Source organism: Schistocerca americana, chromosome X (genome assembly GCF_021461395.2).
Source record: "Schistocerca americana isolate TAMUIC-IGC-003095 chromosome X, iqSchAmer2.1, whole genome shotgun sequence".
Lineage (NCBI taxonomy): Eukaryota > Metazoa > Arthropoda > Insecta > Orthoptera > Acrididae > Schistocerca > Schistocerca americana.
The window spans coordinates 530,595,949-530,615,857 of record NC_060130.1 but is presented as its reverse complement, the minus strand read 5'-3'; the positions used below and the strand labels follow the sequence as shown (position 1 = coordinate 530,615,857).

The following is a 19,909-nucleotide window of genomic DNA, read 5'->3' as shown; positions in this document are numbered from 1 at the left end:
CATGATGCCGCCGAAAATGGTACTCTCTACTGCGAGAACGTTAAAACCACATTTCCGCACACTATAAGCGCTGGAACCCGTCTCTCTTTCTCTCTCTCTCTCTCTCTCTCTCTCTATCTCTCCGCGCTACAACTCCCTACCCAAAAAATTTTACACAGCAAAAGCACTGCTATTTTCGTTGCTAGTCGATGAAATAACAATTCCTTTGGCTTTTTTCCAGAGCTTATAAGTTTCACAGTAAGACACAGATAAATACAATCAAAAGTCAACAGACTTCTACCTAAATTTACATATACATTTAAGCAATGTCCTTACTTATTAAAAGAAAGCATTTAAATTACAAATATTTACATACAATTCAGAAAAAAATTGTGTATCGGTAGAAGGTGCCATAAATCCTGCATTTTTGGTGTTACAAGTGTAGCAGTGCATCAAGATTTTTGCGTGACTAGATATGCTAAAACAATAAAAAATTTCTTGGGTTCTCCCAAAAATCAAAAAATGTTATTAGAGCTACAATGCATAATCAGAAATACACTCTGGTGAAATGGTGTTGTTGTTGAAAGCCTTAGTGGCTGCTGACATCAATGATAGGTATCTCAAAAGGACAAACCGAAATTGGTTTGCCTGTTTTCTGGTCGGTTGACGTTGCTTACACGATTACGAATTGGTTGTCACTAATTGCGTTGTTCGTTGTGTATTTACACTATTTCAGAGCAGACTATATCAATAACCACAAACGTCAATGTGTAGTTACGTAGGTATGGACTTTTCTTCTACCTATTAGCAAATAATACACTATAATTACTATTTTGCCGCGCCATATCGAATACATATACATCTATAGGCTACTCTGCAAACCATAGTGGAATCTATGACAGAGGGTACGTGTAGTCGTACCAGTTATCAGGGCTTTTTGCCTTTCCACCCACGTACGTAACGCGGAAAGTATGACTGCTTACATGTTTTTGTGCCCACTGTAACTGGGCTAATCTTATATTCGATTTTCTATCGCAATGAGATGTAAGAAGGCAACCGTCTGACAATTCTGCAAGCGTAAATAGGTAACCTTTGATTGCAAAAGAGGTGTTTATTTTCCTCAATCCACGACCGATTTCTGGACTGTAATGTCCCATCTTCAGATGTGTTTCTTCACATAGCAACGTGTTGCGAAAATTACTTTAATACGTGCGTAAGAACATAACAGCATTATTCGTGAACTCTATGTTACAAGTTGTGAGACATACCGGTAATAAGATCAGAATACAACTTCTTGTCCATAATTCTGATTCTACATGAAACCACAATCATCACAGTTATGCATCAAGAATTTAACGAATAATATTTTCTATTTTACGTGTGTTTTTGGCATTGTATATTGTTGGTAACCGATCTAAATTTGAATTAACCATTTTACGGTGGGATTGTGTATGTAACTCCCGAAAATGTGAAGCAATTTATATGACAGAATGTTGTGACCAGATGAAACTGCAATCGTACAGCCACAACTGTGGGTTCTTTCCATGCTCTGAGAGATGGTTCGTTCTTAATTGCTACAGATGAAATATTAATTTACTTTATTACGCAAATAAATAATAAGATTTACTGAAGTTGAGACAGTTCTTTGCCGCAGCAGAGTGTAGAACTCTTGCAATTGCCATTGACGAAAAAAGCATCGTTTGATGCATACAATCAGAAACTGTTCTCTTGACTTATTTAAAAAGGAACATGAACACTCACAACCACAAGAAACTTTTTTTATGAGGTTACGCGTTTCGATATGTTTTAGACCATCTTCAGACCTACCACCATGATGGTAGACAGTGAGGGTGAACGGAACAGGTGCTACGATTCCACGAAAGAAAACTCCTGTTCTCCAAGAGAAATGTTCCCAAAAATTACTGTTGTCTTGAAGTACAACGTTCAACATTAACACAACTACATGTTCCACTGAGGCCTCGTGGGATTAGCCGAGCGGTCTGAGGCGCTGCTGTCATGGACTGTGCAGCTGGTCCCGGCGGAGGTTCGAGTCCACCCTCGGGCATGGGTGTGTGTGTTTGTCCTTAGGATAATTTAGGTTAAGTAGTGTGTAAGCTTAGGGACTGATGACCTTAGCAGTTAAGCTCCATAATATTTCACACACATTTCACATTTTGTTCCACTGAAACTTCGACTAAAATTGAGCCGGCCGGTGTGGCCGTGCGGTTCTAGGCGCTACAGTCTGGAACCGCGTAACCGCTACGGTCGCAGGTTCGAATCCTGCCTCGGGCATGGATGTGTATGATGTCCTTAGGTTAGTTAGGTTTAAGTAGTTCTCAGTTCTAGGGGACTGATGACCTTAGAAGTTAAGTCCCATAGTGCTCAGAGACTTGACTAAAATTGTCCTACTAGGCGATATTGATGGGGAAGCAGAGATCATGACCTGGGGCAGAGATCTTTCATGCTCGATACTATGTTGACCTTAGTGCAAGGCAGCTGCTGTGCCGATAGGGAGAGCGTGCCTTATGGAGTGTCTCTCATTGGTTGTTGCGGATTACAGCGAGCCATCACTAATGGCTGTGGTAACGATTCAAGTACCTGAGTTTTGTGCGATACCACGATATTTGGACGATAACACAATAAAAATTAGTGAGTATTGTTTGAAAAGAACAGGAGATGTAACACCATACTATTTTTATGGCACAGCCACAGGTTAAAACTAGGTTAACATTCACCTGTGAGAGACAATATAAATACAATAATATTTTGTACCTTACGTGTACAAAATGTCGTGTAATGTTTCCAACCAATTTTCAGTGAAATTACGGACCATACTATACATACTACTACTGTAAATAGCCCCAGATTTTAGTGAAAATTTGTTGCAAAAATTATATGACTTCATTTAATACACGTGAGATACAAAACATTATCGTATTAATGTTTTGCCTGTAATTTTTGAGTAATCACGCAATGGGTAAAACATCATTATTTCTATTATTTTTAGTAACAGTTATTTTATCGCATGATAGAATCACAAGTGAATATTTAGCTCGTTTTAACCTGTCAATTTTCCGGTGTAACGACAAGCGCCAGCACGATATCGAAGAACGGAAGAGCAGAGAGGGCTGTGAGATGACGTCAGCCAATAGTACGTTGTCTAGGACGACACCATGATAGGAGCGGCACCTTTACGAAGAGAATATAAGCGCAGCGCCGCGTAGCCGCGCCGCAGTGGAATGCGAGGTGCTATAGTGGTCTTATGAACTGAATTGTTTTGCTTGCATTGAAATTGTATACACCGAAGGACATTGATTATTTTCATATCACCATTTGCTTGCAACTTACCTTTGTGAATACGCAAAGTTGAGTGTTACCAATTTAACTATCAGTAATAGACTCCTTTAATACGATTTGCTTGAACTGTTATCTAGCGATCCGAGGAAACAGCTTCCTAGGCACCATTAGACTAGTGGGCAGGATACTACAGTGAATATGTACCCATGGGGCACGACAATTTTATTTTATTATATCTCACGTCCTTTCAAAACAGTATTCACTCATTTCTAGCGAAGGGTTTTGTTTTAACACAATAAATAACTGATGATTGTAGAGAGTGACACACACATTCCAAATAAAAAACCAGTTAATTTAAATGTAGGCTGGTTTTCAACAACATATAATGTCACCAACACATGTAAAACAGAAAATATTACTCGTTAGATGCTTGGTCTATGACTATGAATAGTTGTAATTTCAAGTAGAATCACACTTAAGCACAACAACTTTAATTATGATATTATTACCAGTAGGTCTGACAACTTGTAAGTATGCGAGAACTGCTGTTACGTTGTTGGGCATGGACGTACGATAATTATTACAGATTGTTGCTATGAGAACAGGGGTGTCATAGGATGGTACTGGCAGTTCCGAAATCAATCGTGCATTGAAGAAAATAAACAACGTTTTCACAGTCAAAGGCTATTTACTTACAACTGGAAAATAATCTGATCTTGTCTTCGCGACCACTATTGAGAGATACGTAGGGGGTTGTAATATATTCCTATATTCCTCATTTAAATTTGGTTCTAGAAAGTTTCTAAATAGGTTTTCAAGGAATGCTGTATATATATCTTCAAGCGGTTGCCAGTTCCTTCGGCATCCTCGTCGCACTCTCTCTTGGGTCAGCGAAATCGGTGATGCTGCCCTCGTTTACACCTGTTTAATATTCCTTGTTAGTAATATTTGGTGCGAGTACCATATATCTGGATGGATTGCACAAGTGTTTTCTCTTCTGATTCCTCTGTAGATTAATTGCATTTCCCTAATATTCTACTAAAGAACCGCAGACTGCCTCAGGCTTTTCATGCCACACAGACTGTATGAACGCTTCATTTCATACACCTATTATTTCTTACACCCAGGTGTTTGTATGAGCTGACCAATTCCAGTCGTGGATCATTGAAATTACAGTCATAGGATGCTACGTTTTTTCGTTTTGCGGGCCGGAGTGGCCGTGCGGTTCTAGGCGCTACAGTCTAGAGCCGAGCGACCGCTACGGTAGCAGGTTCGAATCCAGCCTCGGGCATGGATGTGTGCGATGTCCTTAGGTTAGTTATGTTTAATTAGTTCTAAGGTCTAGGCGACTGATGACCTCAGAAGTTAAGTCGCATAGTGCTCAGAGCCATTTTTTTTTTCGTTTTGCGAAGTGGAAAATTTTTACATTTCTGAATATTTAAAGCAAGATGCCAGTCTTTGAACCGCTTTGAAATCATATCAATATCTGACTGAATATTTGTACAACTTCTTTCAGACATTACCTCATTAAAGCTAACTGCATAAGCTACGAAAAGTCTGAGGTCACTATTAATAATTTCCGTAAGGTCATTAACATACAACGTGAACAGTAAGGGTTAAACACACTACTCTGGGAAACACCGGAAGTTACTTATAGATCTATTGATGACTCTCCATCCAAGATAACTTGCTACGTCCTACCTACCTACGTGACGTCAGAAGTTGCCTGCTGGCGCATGCGCAGTTCGAGTTTGGGATGCGACGCGCGACTGTTGCGGCAGCTGCCGCAGCACTGCACCAGTGAGCAGTGTTGCGACGGAAGTCGGACGACACAAAGGCGTACGGCTGCCAGAAAGATGTCGAGCCAGTCAAGGAAAAGTGAAATGAGCCACCCACAGGATGTGATGCTCTGTGAGCTGGTCTCGCAACATCCTTGCCTTTACGATCTGAAGAACCCTAAATATAGGGACACTTTGTTCAGAGACAGAATTTGGGAAGAAATTGGTGCACAATTGAAACTGGCAGGTGAGTGAAATATATATTATTTTCCCATTAATGCAAATTTTTCAGTCCTGTTATGAAAATCAGTATAATCCATGCAGATATAGAATTAGAATGATGAAAATGAACTTGCAGGTCAATTTTCGCGTTACTCTTTTTTTTGTGGCGATAAAAATTGAAAACAGCAAGTACATTATAAAAGTACAACGAGAAAGTTACATTTTACAATACCTTCACCTCGAAAGTAAACGGTAGATTGGTGTCTTGATGATACCTTCCAGTTGTGAAAAACCACCACCAGATTGTTGTATAGCTTCCTGTAATCAATAGGTGTTCGTTTTTGAGGAAGGCGTTTCTCAACAGATTGCGCAAACAGTATGCCGCAATAAGTAATTTGTCACATTCACTTCAATTCATTGGTAGAAGATGGTGCTCAAAAAACTTGTGCCAAAAGTTCACAACTGTTTTACAAGCCCCTTATGGTCTGACACAGTTCACAATTTAAATTCGTCTTTTGTAAATCCTGGAGTCATCATTTGAGTGCAGCTTGGCAAGATTAAATGTTCATGTCATCCATAACGATGTATGCTGTCAGAATATAAGAATAGGGAAGGTCATTTGGATGGGAATGAAGAGTCAGTCGTCTATGAAAGTAGCCTTAGATTGTTCCAAAAGTTTCTGCATGGGAGAAACTGACAAGTATAATTTGGGGAAATTTTGTGAACAAGTACGGACATTATTCATTCCACATTTCTGCCAGTGTATACTGTAGACGTTCAGAATGAAAATTCTAGAGATGTGTAAGGTGTAACCCTGTCTTGTCAAGAACTTAAAACAATGCAATGACGCTAGCGTGCCCTTATTGTTAATAAACCTATCTTCCATTGGGATTTTAGGTGATATGTGCAAAAACAGATGGAGGAATATTCGGGACTCGTATCAGAGAAATAAACGAGAAAGAAGGCTTGGAACAGGTTCACATGCCTCAGCAAAACCAAGAAAATGGATTCTGCTTGATCACTTGGCTTTCCTGGAGACAGTTCAACAAGAGAGGCAGTACGTATATTTGTTGATTTTAAGCACACTGCTTTCATCTGCACATCTGTTTCGTTTCTTTGCTATTGTAAATAATAATTTTGCCTCATATTGATATATTTAACGAGCTATAACCAAAAACACTCCGTTCCAGATCTATCTCCAATATTTCTCTATCCGAAGAAACGCCTGACAGTATAGTTTCTGACATTATAACTGATTTCGAGGAGAATACAGACGTTGAATCTCCTCAGCCAGAAACGTCTGGAATGACAGAGGTGGAATGCACAGTAGATCTAGGTACAGCTTCCAAGCAGTTGAATCAAGAACCTCGTCCCAGCGGCACAAACGTACGTAAAAGGAAGAAGCTGCGTTCTGAGGATAGAATATTTGACTTGCTCGAAAAACGACAGAGTGAGCGGGAAAAGGCATTTGAAGAAATAAAAAAAAGATGCCTGGAGACAAGTCCAAAGGAAGATGATGTCGATTTGTTCTTACGCAGCATGGGCCTGACAATGAAATCATTCCATCCTACCATTTTGGCAGAGACAAAAAAAAAAAAAAAAAAAAAATCTGCATTCTAGTGATGGACATGCAACTTGAAAATGAAAAGTTTCAGACTACGGCAGAACAGCCTAAAACTATCTGAGGCGATTGTACCGTAAGCGACATGCACTGTATATTTTCTCTTTTGTAAAAATGTTTCTTCATTTATAAAAGTGTTCAGTTCTTTTTAAAATGCATGTTGTTTCATTCAGTTTCACGAATTTTTTTGTCGTTTAAATCAGTTTCAATTATGAAAATAAACTTGCTTATAGTGTTGAAAATTACTCTTTTATTTTTGTCACTACCAACTGAAAAGACAAGAACACTATAAAATTAACTATACTAATAGGAAATACGGCTGTCCTTCATAACAGTAATAATCATTTGTTGTTCTAGCCTGGGGTTCAATATCTGTTTTGCCAAGGTACAGAACCTTCATTTGCGAAATAATCTGTAAACTGCTTTCTAACCTGTAAACCTTCCATTTGAGAGAAACCGCCCTGAGGTGTGATGGCAACGAAGTTTTGCGTCGGTTGCTGCAGCGTTTTATCCTCGGTGTAGTAGGGTTCCCCATTTCTCTCGAGGCAGGCATCTCTCAATAGATTATGTAAACAACATGCTGCAATAGCTATTTTGTCACACGTAGTCACTTTAACAGCAATTGGTTGGTAGAATACTCTAAAAACTTGGGCCAGGAGTGCAAAACTGTTTTCCGAGACTCTTCTGGCCCGACACAATCTGTAATTGAAAATTCTCTTTTGTGCATCCTGGCGTGCTTCACTTCTTGTATATGGTTTCATCATATGTTTGGCAAGACGGAATGCTTCATCACCTACAGTGATGTATGGTGTCACAGTATCAGAATCTGGAACAGCAGTTGCAGGAGGATAAACCTCCGTTTGGCTCAGCAAGGTCCCAATTTTTGATTTATGTAAGATTCCGCTGTCTCCTTCTTTTCCATATGATCCAACGTCTATCATTGCAAACTTATATTTTGCATCGACAGTAGCTAAGAGAACAGTAGCGAAATACTCATGGTGATTGTAATAAAGGGATCCAGAATTAGGTGTGCAAATCATTCTAATGTGCTTGCCATCTATAGCACCGACACAGTTTGGAAACTGCCATTTGTTACAAAATTCCCTTGCATTTTCCAAAAGTTTCTCTTTTGAAGCTACTGGCAGGTAAAGTGGAGAAAGTCTGTTGACAAGTGCGGTGAGTACTTCTTCCACTAGTCTACTGATGTATCCTGTGGAGATTCGGAAGGAGAATGCCAAGGATGCGATAGATTCTCCTGTTGCCAAGAACCTGAAAATAAGAGAACCCATTAAGCTACTATTTTGAACAGACTTAGCTTCCATGGGATACTAGTGAAATATGCACGAACAGACGGAACATTTTGGGACTTGCGTGGAGAAATAAAAGAAAAATAAAGCTTGGAAAAGGACCAGTTTTTTGCTAATGTGGTGTTGGGGATAATAATTGAAGTCTGTGGTTGATAATTTTTTGTTAAGATGACCATGTACAAGTGTAATGAAATGCATAACAGTGTTTGCTGGAATAATTTCATTCATACCAATTCAGTCGGTTTTGTGGTGCACCATAAAAATTAGCTTAGGTCATATGAACGAAGGTAAATGTTGTGATGCTCCTTGTAGATTCATCTGTCTCATGTATGATATAGATGACGTGTGAAAAGTAAAAGAGTATTGTTTTCCATATTCCTTGGAATACGGTTTATGACCGAATTTGATGAACTTACGTAAATGTAAATACACTCCTGGAAATTGAAATAAGAACACCGTGAATTCATTGTCCCAGGAAGGGGAAACTTTATTGACACATTCCTGGGGTCAGATACATCACATGATCACACTGACAGAACCACAGGCACATAGACACAGGCAACAGAGCATGCACAATGTCGGCACTAGTACAGTGTATATCCACCTTTCGCAGCAATGCAGGCTGCTATTATCCCATGGAGACGATCGTAGAGATGCTAGACGTAGTCCTGTGGAACGGCTTGCCATGCCATTTCCACCTGGCGCCTCAGTTGGACCAGCATTCGCGCTGGACGTGCAGACCGCGTGAGACGACGCTTCATCCAGTCCCAAACATGCTCAATGGGGGACAGATCCGGAGATCTTGCTGGCCAGGGTAGTTGACTTACACCTTCTAGAGCACGTTGGGTGACACAGCACGTTCCCTTGCCGGTCTAGGAATGGTAGAACGATGGGTTCGATGACGGTTTGGATGTACCGTGCACTATTCAGTGTCCCCTCGACGACCACCAGTGGTGTACGGCCAGTGTAGGAGATCGCTCCCCACACCATGATGCCGGGTGTTGACCCTGTGTGCCTCGGTCGTATGCAGTCCTGATTGTGGCGCTCACCTGCACGGCGCCAAACACGCATACGACCATCATTGGCACCAAGGCACAAGCGACTCTCATCGCTGAAGACGACACGTCTCCATTCGTCCCTCCATTCACGCCTGTCGCGACACCACTGGAGGCGGGCTGCACGATGTTGGGGCGTGAGCGGAAGACGGCCTAACGGTGTGCGAGACCGTAGCCCAGCTTCATGGAGACGGTTGCGAATGGTCCTCGCCGATACCCCAGGAGCAACAGTGTCCCTAATTTGCTGGGAAGTGGCGGTGCGGTCCCCTACGGCACTGCGTAGGATCCTACGGTCTTGGCGTGCATCCGTGCGTCGCTGCGGTCCGGTCCCAGGTCGACTGGCACGTGCACCTTCCGCCGACCACTGGCGACAACATCGATGTACTGTGGAGACCTCACGCCCCACGTGTTGAGCAATTCGGCGGTACGTCCACCCGGCCTCCCGCATGCCCACTATACGCCCTCGGTCAAAGTCCGTCAACTGCACATACGGTTCACGTCCACGCTGTCGCGGCATGCTACCAGTGTTTAAGACTGCGATGGAGCTCCGTATGCCACGGCAAACTGGCTGACACTGACGGCGGCGGTGCACAAATGCTGCGCAGCTAGCGCCATTCGACGGCCAACACCGCGGTTCCTGGTGTGTCCGCTGTGCCGTGCGTGTGATCATTGCTTGTACAGCCCTCTCGCAGTGTCCGGAGCAAGTATGGTGGGTCTGACACACCGGTGTCAATGTATTCTTTTTTCCATTTCCAGGAGTGTATTATAGGACACATTCTCGTGCATTTCCTTACAACTTTTGTTGGTACATTTAACGAGCTATAACAAGAGAGACTTTGTTCCAGATATGCCTGCAATATTTTGCTCTCTCAGTTGAAGGAAATGATAGACAATACGGTTTCCATCACTGGAACTGATTTCAAAGACAATACGAAAGTTGAATCCATATCAATAAATCTGATAAAAGCCTGAGACAAAAGAAAAACAAGCTGCATCAAAAGTTTCAAATGAACAAATAATTGTTCTGATCACAGCGCCGCAAATGTACATAAGATAATAAAACTACACGTACCTTAGCGTCACTGCGAGTTTTTCAGCTGCACTGATAGGTTTCTTGACCCGGTTGCACGATTTTCTCTGTATGTCACTTTCTATAAGTTCCAAAACATGAGAAAATTGGCTGACACTTAATCTGAAATAATGCCTGAATTTCGTATCGTCATTTAAAAGGTGCCTGTTAATCAAAATTTTGTAACAGCCTTCATGGCCACATGTCGCAAAAAGACAATGAACCTTCTTCTTTTTCCTTTTGTTGTGGAGCCACAACAACGTAACTGTGTCATCGTCTTCTTCTTGTTGTAAAATATCTAAGTACTTTAAAGTGACATCGAATGTGGCTCTACTTCTCTCCAACTTGCCAATGACAGACCGCAGCTTGGGAAACACGCGCCGCTACTGACAAGTGAAGGTCAAATACAGCTGAGCGACAGATGGCATTCCCATCCGTACTTATCGCGTGATGTACTGTGAAGCGACAATGCGATACTCACGGGAAGTAATACTCAAACCCAGTGTCGCTATGATTTACCTACCACATCATATAAAAAATACACTCCTGGAAATTGAAATAAGAACACCGTGAATTCATTGTCCTAGGAAGGGGAAACTTTATTGACACATTCCTGGGGTCAGATACATCACATGATCACACTGACAGAACCACAGGCACATAGACACAGGCAACAGAGCATGCACAATGTCGGCACTAGTACAGTGTATATCCACCTTTCGCAGCAATGCAGGCTGCTATTCTCCCATGGAGACGATCGTACAGATGCTGGATGTAGTCCTGTGGAACGGCTTGCCATGCCATTTCCACCTGGCGCCTCAGTTGGACCAGCGTTCGTGCTGGACGGGCAGACCGCGTGAGACGACGCTTCATCCAGTCCCAAACATGCTCAATGGGGGACAGATCCGGAGATCTTGCTGGCCAGGGTAGTTGACTTACACCTTCTAGAGCACGTTGGGTGGCACGGGATACATGCGGACGTGCATTGTCCTGGTGGAACAGCAAGTTCCCTTGCCGGTCTAGGAATGGTAGAACGATGGGTTCGATGACGGTTTGGATGTACCGTGCACTATTCAGTGTCCCCTCGACGATCACCAGTGGTGTACGGCCAGTGTAGGAGATCGCTCCCCACACCATGATGCCGGGTGTTGGCCCTGTGTGCCTCGGTCGTATGCAGTCCTGATGGTGGCGCTCACCTGCACGGCGCCAAACACGCATACGACCATCATTGGCACCAAGGCAGAAGCGACTCTCATCGCTGAAGACGACACGTCTCCATTCGTCCCTCCATTCACACCTGTCGCGACACCACTGGAGGCGGGCTGCACGATGTTGGGGCGTGAGCGTAAGACGGCCTAACGGTGTGCGGGACCGTAGCCCAGCTTCATGGAGACGGTTGCGAATGGTCCTCGCCGATACCCCAGGAGCAACAGTGTCCCTAATTTGCTGGGAAGTGGCGGTGCGGTCCCCTACGGCACTGCGTAGGATCCTACGGTCTTGGCGTGCATCCGTGCGTCGCTGCGGTCCGGTCCCACGTCGACGGGCACGTGCACCTTCCGCCGACCACTGGCGACAACATCGATGTACTGTGGAGACCTCACGCCCCACGTGTTGAGCATTTCGGCGGTACGTCCACCCGGCCTCCCGCAGGCCCACTATACGCCCTCGCTCAAAGTCCGTCAACTGCACATACGGTTCACGTCCACGCTGTCGCGGCATGCTACCAGTGTTAGAGACTGCGATGGAGCTCCGTATGCCACGGCAAACTGGCTGACACTGACGGCGGCGGTGCACAAATGCTGCGCAGCTAGCGCCATTCGACGGCCAACACCGCGGTTCCTGGTGTGTCCGCTGTGCCGTGCGTGTGATCATTGCTTGTACAGCCCTCTCGCAGTGTCCGGAGCAAGTATGGTGGGTCTGACACACCGGTGTCAATGTGTTCTTTTTTCCATTTCCAGGAGTGTACAATTGATGGCAAGGCGATATTAAACTAATTTGAACGTTTTTTCGCTCCGTTGAAAAACGTAAATTTTTGACATTTGTTGGTTTTGTTAGGACGTCTACTTCTACTTGGGTATCTTCGTGCAGGTTCAGGAGAAAATACTAGAGGTGAGTAGTTTATCCTCTTCCCAAGAATGAGAAGAAAATATATTGAAGGCAGCATGCCTTTAGTTTTAAGAAACCTACATTTCGTGGCATTTTAAATGAAATTGTCAAGAGCATATGGAGAAATATTAGTAACTCATACCAGAGAAATATATGACATAAAGTGGTTTCATTAGGTCCAAATGTGTCAGCGAAACAAAACAAGTGCATTCTCTATCGTGTGATGACCACATGATTCACGTTGCGCGTCGACAGAACTGTCGGCTAGTCGCGACACTCCGGGGGATATATGAGCCCAAATCTCGGAAACGGAGATCGATATCATTCTGATCTCAACTTTAAAAATAATTTCGATATGTTAGCTTCTTTTCATCGGCAACGATGCATGACCTAACGTGAACCATACGCAAAGTAGCCAGCGACCACATTTTTCACTGTACACATTTCAAATTTTATGCAGTAGGTTACTTGTAAATTAAGTATCGGAATAACTGTGACGAATATCGGAAAAATAGGCACCTCATTATCAAGCTATGATGTGAAACTGTAAGGTACGCGAACATCAATAAACCGGAAGAGGTAGTTTTCAATTTTTTAAAGTAAAAGGAGAATCTGAATCGAAAAACTAACTCTGGGAGCCGATGTAATTTTGTTCCATTAACATACAGTATTTTTTACAGCAAGAAAATCGGAATTCTTATTTTTCTTATGTATTTGAATCCGCCGCCGCCGCCGCCGCCGACCAGGGCTTGGGAAACGGCGACGACTCCTGTCGTGTTTCGGCCTTGTCGCCGTCTGCCAGGGTGGGAAAAGAGGCGGGGGCAGCGTCGCAGTCGCAGCCAACTGTCGCGTCTTGCACAACGTAGCTTAAGACTACTGAATCCCGTCACGTATTTTGTTTATTGGCCCATGCTATCGTACTGTGGCATCACCACCGTTTAGGATAGAGAAAGTTAGTTTTGTGCGATATTCGGAGCATGAGTTACAGCCAGATACGGGTCAGAGTGCAGTAAGTTACGCATACCAGCAGTTGCGAAGTCAAATAGAGGCCACAGGGGCGTAGAACTGCCAGAGAGGGCGCACACAGCAGTTTCCATGGCGCAAGTCACAGGCAGAAGAGGGCCACCGGCCAACCTAAGTGTTAATGCATACGTGACTCGAAGCGGCACTCTTGACAAAACAGAGGTGCACAGCCAAGTATAAATAGGTGCCATTTTCTAACGAGATTCATTGAAATGTGACAGCTCTCCTGGATGGCAAGGCGTGTGACACCGCTACACGCAGCAACAGATGGGGCGACAGCGTCCCAGTCCACGGCGGGTCGTTGGTTCGATCCTCTGAGGCCAACGTGGGGTCCGCAGCCAGCCGGGGCGGGCCACTTTTCAGCTCGCTACTGTGGGCAGTCGTCTCGGCTCCCGACACACGCCAGAGACTTCCGAGGCGAGGGCCGCAGATTCAGACGCCGGATCACGGGCGCTTGTTCGTCACCACGTTCTTAGCCACGCCTGCGAGGACGCAGCTGGCCGCCTGCAGCTCACACCGAGCTGCGCTGAGATGGCAGGGGCGCAGACCGCCGAGTCAATTGCGGCATCCTGGCTTACAAGGCCGGCACGACACTGTGTTGCGTTGCGCAGGCCGCTGGGGTGCTTCCACAGCATTGCGGAACCTTGTGACGCAGATCGAGGTGAACGGATCGCTGTAGCGGAAACAAATAAATAATTTGGAAAGTTCTTGCGGAGTTTTAACACTGCACCTCCTGGCACCCACCCACTACGTTTGGTGTCAATACGCCACATTTGGCGTCTGATACCACTACATTTGGTGTCAGAATAGCGGACGTCGCCTGTCCATTACGACGTTCGAGTCAACCGCCTGCAGTACAGTCACAAGATGTGGTGAATGCTGACAAAATTGTTCTTTTTCGAGTGCTGGACGTTTACTTTCGTTTTTGTGTTTTTGAGAATGGCTTCTGCCAAGCTAGATTTTAGATGCTTAGCGTGGGCACAGTAATATTTTGTTGTCAGAGTAAGTGTTAGTATGTTTAGGGAGTAACATTGTTTTGTGGCATTTAATTACTTTTGGTGTTAATTTGAGTATGATGTTACTGAGTATGATGATACGGAGTTGTAGGAAGTCAGGTTATTCTTGTACTTAAATGTTTGTTTCTGGACTAAGTGGGAACGAAACCAACACAATGGCAGAGTCAAGGACACTAGGTGTGTCGGAACGAGAAGCGATGCGGATTTTGATGGAAAAGATAACACAATTGACAAGAGACAATACGCAGTTGAGAGTGAAGTAGCATCTAGAAGTAAGCGGGAAACCACGTCGGATCAGTCGTTGTTGCCTAGGGTGCAGGAGATTGACCCAGCCGCCGTAAGTTTGATTATCCTGTTTTCTGGAAAGACATTTGAGGATGTGCCTTCGTTTGTGGAGGACTTGGAAATTTCAGCTGCGATGAATGGTTGGTCTGATGAACAGTTGTTACATGAAGCCAATATTAGATTAACAGATGAAGCGAAAACATATGTAAGGTGTTCTGAGGCCTTAAGGAAGGCAGGACAGTTTAAGCAGTTAAAGGAAGGGCTTTTACAGAGGTACAAGGAACAGAATAGCGCTCGGTGCTTTAGGGAGAGGTTAAGTACAATGACAAAGAGACAGGGGGAGACGTATGGCTACGTATGGCTACGTATGGCTCTGAGCACTATGGGACTCAACTGCTGTGGTCATAAGTCCCCTAGAACTTAGAACTACTCAAACCTAACTAACCTAATGACATCACACACATCCATGCCGGAGGCAGGATTCGAACCTGCGACCGTAGCGGTCGTGGGGTTCCAGACTGTAGCGTCTTTAACCGCTCGGCCACTCCGGCCGGCCAGGGGGAGACGGTGCAGAAATTTGCGGACAGGATAAGGGAAATTAATTAGTACGAGTTGGGTCAGAGCGATGAAGCGAATAGTGTTCTGTTGCAGGAGGCCGAGAAAAGGGCACTTGGTGTATTTTTGAGAGGGCTACTGGCGCATATATCATAGAAAGTCCGTGAAGGGACTCCGAAAGATTTGTATTCGCCCATTCAGCTGGCAATTCAGTGTGAGGAAATAGATGTAGCAACACGGGTACGCGAGAGACAAACAGCATTTGCAGCGGGTATAAAATGTTATAAGTGTGGACGTACGGGACATGTGCAGAGGCAATGTACCCAGTCACCGAGGGATAGAGGAAGGGGTGGAAATCAGCAGCGTAGAGGATGGAGAAGTGTAGATAAGAGAGGTGAACAGTAGTTAAACGACAGAGGAGGTCCAAGACCCACCTAAGGGAGCTCCCCTTTAATTTCAATGCTACAAATACGTATGCAGAGGTGGAATGTTCAGTGGTAGGATCCATAGGAACCAAAAAGTTTAAGATTTTGTTGGACACAAGGGCGCAAGTGTCAGTGGCTACTAACAATATAATGGGACGACGGAAGTTAGACCCACCACGTAACAGGTTGCGTGGAGTGGTGGATAAGGAGGTCACGCCTTTGGGGTCGGTGACAGTTGACTTTCGCATAGGGAAAGTCCGATTTAATGCATGCATGGAGGTGGTACCATGGGTAAGCGAGGGCTACGACATGATCCTAGGAGTAGATTTCTTCTATCAACATCATGCCAAAATAAGGGGGGAAACAGCACCTCGAACTTGTTATTTAAGGGGGTAGGGGTAATATATATGCTGAATTCTCCATAGTTCCTGTCTCCCCCTGTACTGGACGCCTAGCGCCGCCATTTACACAACACTCCCAGTCAAGTGGACGAGTAGTGATAGACCATGTATATCCTGAAGAAGACACAGTATCCAGAGGAAAGTATAGTACTTTCGTAGTGCTTTTGGTATCTCTGGTACATGACTCCATGTATCCCTCTGAAGACACCCACGTACAGCAGCTTCCAATTGCTTGACGCTATACTGTGTTTATCATAAGAATAAACATGATGCAATTAAGCCATGTATTCTACTGCGTTTGCTGGAATCTCATTGGATTTAGTTTGACGAACAGTGAAAGCCAAGCTGCCTCAGACACACTGAAGTTCGATAGTAAGGTTACGTTTCGTGTTGTGCCTTCGCGGACATCGACTGAGTGATGATACGGGAAGACAGCTTTACTGGCGCATTTGACTTGTACAGCATTGGACAGCCAACTGTTTCAAGTAAGCTGCAGTAATGTGAGCAGTTGCTGTTACGACGTAAAGAGAGACAGACAGAGAAACAATACAGCTTCGAATGTTATTTAATTTTTAAAGAGAATGAAATAATATTCTGCAAAACGCCAGCAGAGAGCACACTTCTCATGGGACCAGACGGAAAGCATAACATGCTCTCGTTCTTACCTAGCATAGGACTGTAATTAGTAGCAAGAGCATGAAAACTCCTAACTTAAGCACAGGGTAATTTTTCTACGCAAGATATGTTGGTGAAAAAGCCTATTGCAGGGATTTTATCGTGTGTATAAATACAGAAGCCACTGACTGTATTGTGTACACGTTGTCGTCTAGTATCCTCTCAATTTCTTATATATTCGAATCCGAAATTTAAAGAAAAAATCAGTGCTGGTACTGTCTTCTTCTACACTGACAACGAGTCAATCCACAATAGAATCCACGAAGCCATCCTAGAGTCACATTTCCTTTCTCTTCTCTTGAGATGTGCCGTTCTGTATCCCGCTAGCGTTGGATAGTGACGTGTGACAAAACTTCGTGTATAAGTTCCAATGCGACTGGCAATTTAAATGTCTTGTTATTTCTCTCTAAAAATCGCTTAATTTAGCTCTAGATTTGTTCTGTTCGTATCATACTGCATTGATACAGTGGTAACTGTAACAATTCAGCATTTCTATGGTGTACTCAGTGCTGTGAAAATTGTTTTCAATGTTTCTACGACTCTTATCAGTCTCGCTCGTGGGAAATCACATCTGTGATATAAAACAATGGACATAGTCAAAATATAACGTATTAGATCTTTCATTTTGTTCTAAAATTTAATTTGTGATGTTTTCTTGAATAAAACAACCTTTATTAACAATCTTTTACAAAATATAGATTATATTAGCAATGAAAATTTAAATTTTGCGTCAAATATGTCAATAAGTAGACGTGCACTTTACATTAAAATAATGATAATGGGATTTTGTTGATTAGAATATATTTGTTGATTTATACAATTAAAGATGTAGGTATTCCAAACTGTACGGAAAAAGGGCGACCAAGGCGGGATTTGAACCCTCGAGCTATGAATTATGGTGAATTACCCAACTGTACCGGTTCAGCTACGCATCCAGTATTTAAAAAAACCTTAACTTTACTAAATACAATTCCTTGGTAAAATTGAGAACTGATATTTTTCTGTAAACTTGCCAAAACCATTAAGAACAACCTGCTTCTCGCCACGTTTTAATGGTGTTCAACTCGCGTGTGTAACTACCAAGGTGGAACCAGCTTCAGCCATTTTCACACTAAGTATTCACAGCGCGATAATCAGAGCACAACAGAACAAAGACTGCGACTGTAAATAATTTTTTAACTAGGAACTGCATAGCAAAAATATGTTTACGTAAAACGTTGATGGCTGTTAATACATTAGAATATCTTAAAGTTTCATTTACCGTGGCACAGAAATAAGATACCTCATACATAAGTAGGACCTACTTTCAGGAGCATAACGACACCAGTTTCGTGTGCTATGGCTGCCGACCAATCATCTCATTTACGGTTGTTTGCACCGGGTCTGTTATCATGTTGAACAAAGTATGGTCAGGGGGAATTGCAGTTGCTTATGAACTGCGCATAACTCGTCCCAGCATACACAGTGTGGGTGTATTGTGTCTGGTGCAATACTTTCCACAACAGTAAACACACAATTTTTAACGAAGCTTGCTGATTTTCTTTTAATTTTTGGGTCTGATTAGCTCCAGGTATTACCAGTAGTGTTTTAGAACTGAAGCGATTGATAGCCAAAATGAGAAACACCTTAGACACTTGGAACACAATTTTCTATTCCTCTGTAACGTTTTTCTAGATATGTTGACTACCTAATTCAACAATAGCATTAATTTTCGATAAATGCAGAGAGTACACTGCTAACTCCTGTCAGCAGAGGAAACCACGCGTTAAGAAAGGACGTGTGATACCACCTAATATCGTTTCGGACCTCCCCTTGCCTGACACAGTGCAGCAGCTCGACATGGCATGGACTCAACAAATCGTTGGACGTCCCCTACAGAAATACTGAACCACGCTGCCTCTATAGCCGTCCATAATTGAGAAAGCATCGTGGTGTAAGATCTTGTACACGATCTGACCTCTCGAATATATCCCATAGGTGTTCGACGGGATTGACGTCGGATGATCTCGGTGGCTCAATAATTCGCTCGAATCGTCCAGATTGTTTTGATATGCCGCATTGTCATCCACAGCAATTCCATCGATGTTTAGCTACATGAAGTCTATCAATGGCTGCAGACAGTCTCCAAATAGCCGAACATAACCATTTCCAATCAGTGGTCGGTTCTGTTGGATCAGAGGATCCAATCCATTCATGTAACCGCAGCCCACACCATTATGGAGCGACCACTAGCTTGCACAATGCCATTGTTGACAACAAGGGGCCATGGCTTCGAGGGGCCTGCGCCACACTCGAAACCAACCATTAGGTCTTACCAACTGAAACTGGGACTCATCTGACCAGGCCGCGGTTTTCCAGTCGTCTGGTGTCCAATTGATAAGGTCACGAGCGCAGGAGAGGCACTACAGGCAATGTCGTGTTGTTAGCAGAGGCTCTCACGTCGGTTGTCTGCTACTATAGCAAATTAACGCCAAATTTCGCCGCAAAGTCCTAACGGATACGTTTGTTGTACGTCCCACATTGATTTCTGCACTTATTTCACAAAGTGTTCCTTGTTTGTTAGCACTGACATCTCTAAGTAAACGACGCTGATTTGGGACGTTACGTGAACGCTGTCGGCCAATGTGTTGTCCGTGGTGAAAGGTAATGCCTGAAATCTGGTATTATCGACACACTCTTGACACTATGGATGTTAGAATATTGAATTTCCTGACGATTTACGAAATAGAATGTCCCATGCGTCTAACACTAACTGACATTCCGCGTTTCCGCGTTCAAGCTCTCTTTATTCCCGTGGTACAGTCATAATCACACTGGACACCTTTCCTCATGAATTAGCTGAGTACAAATGACAACTATGCCAATGTAATGCCTTTTTATACCCTGTGTACGCAATACTACATCCATCTGCATGTGTGAATATCGCTATCCAGTGAGTTTTGTCGCCTCAACCTATAGCAACCCTTGTTCAGCTCGATCGGTATGTTTTTTTTTTTTTTGCGCTGATTTATGAGCCCTCAATATTTTTAGGCTATTAAGAACAGATTTGACCGTCGCAAGCCCTATATAATCTTTTACAATCAACAGTAACTGAA

General features: G+C 43.6%; 1 protein-coding gene across 1 annotated transcript in view; it reads right to left on the bottom strand.

Annotated features, from left to right (window-relative positions):
• The window catches only part of LOC124556120 (Down syndrome cell adhesion molecule-like protein Dscam2), an 859,872-nt gene that overhangs the window by 250,643 nt on the left and 589,320 nt on the right, over positions 1-19,909 (bottom strand). The window lies entirely within an intron of this gene.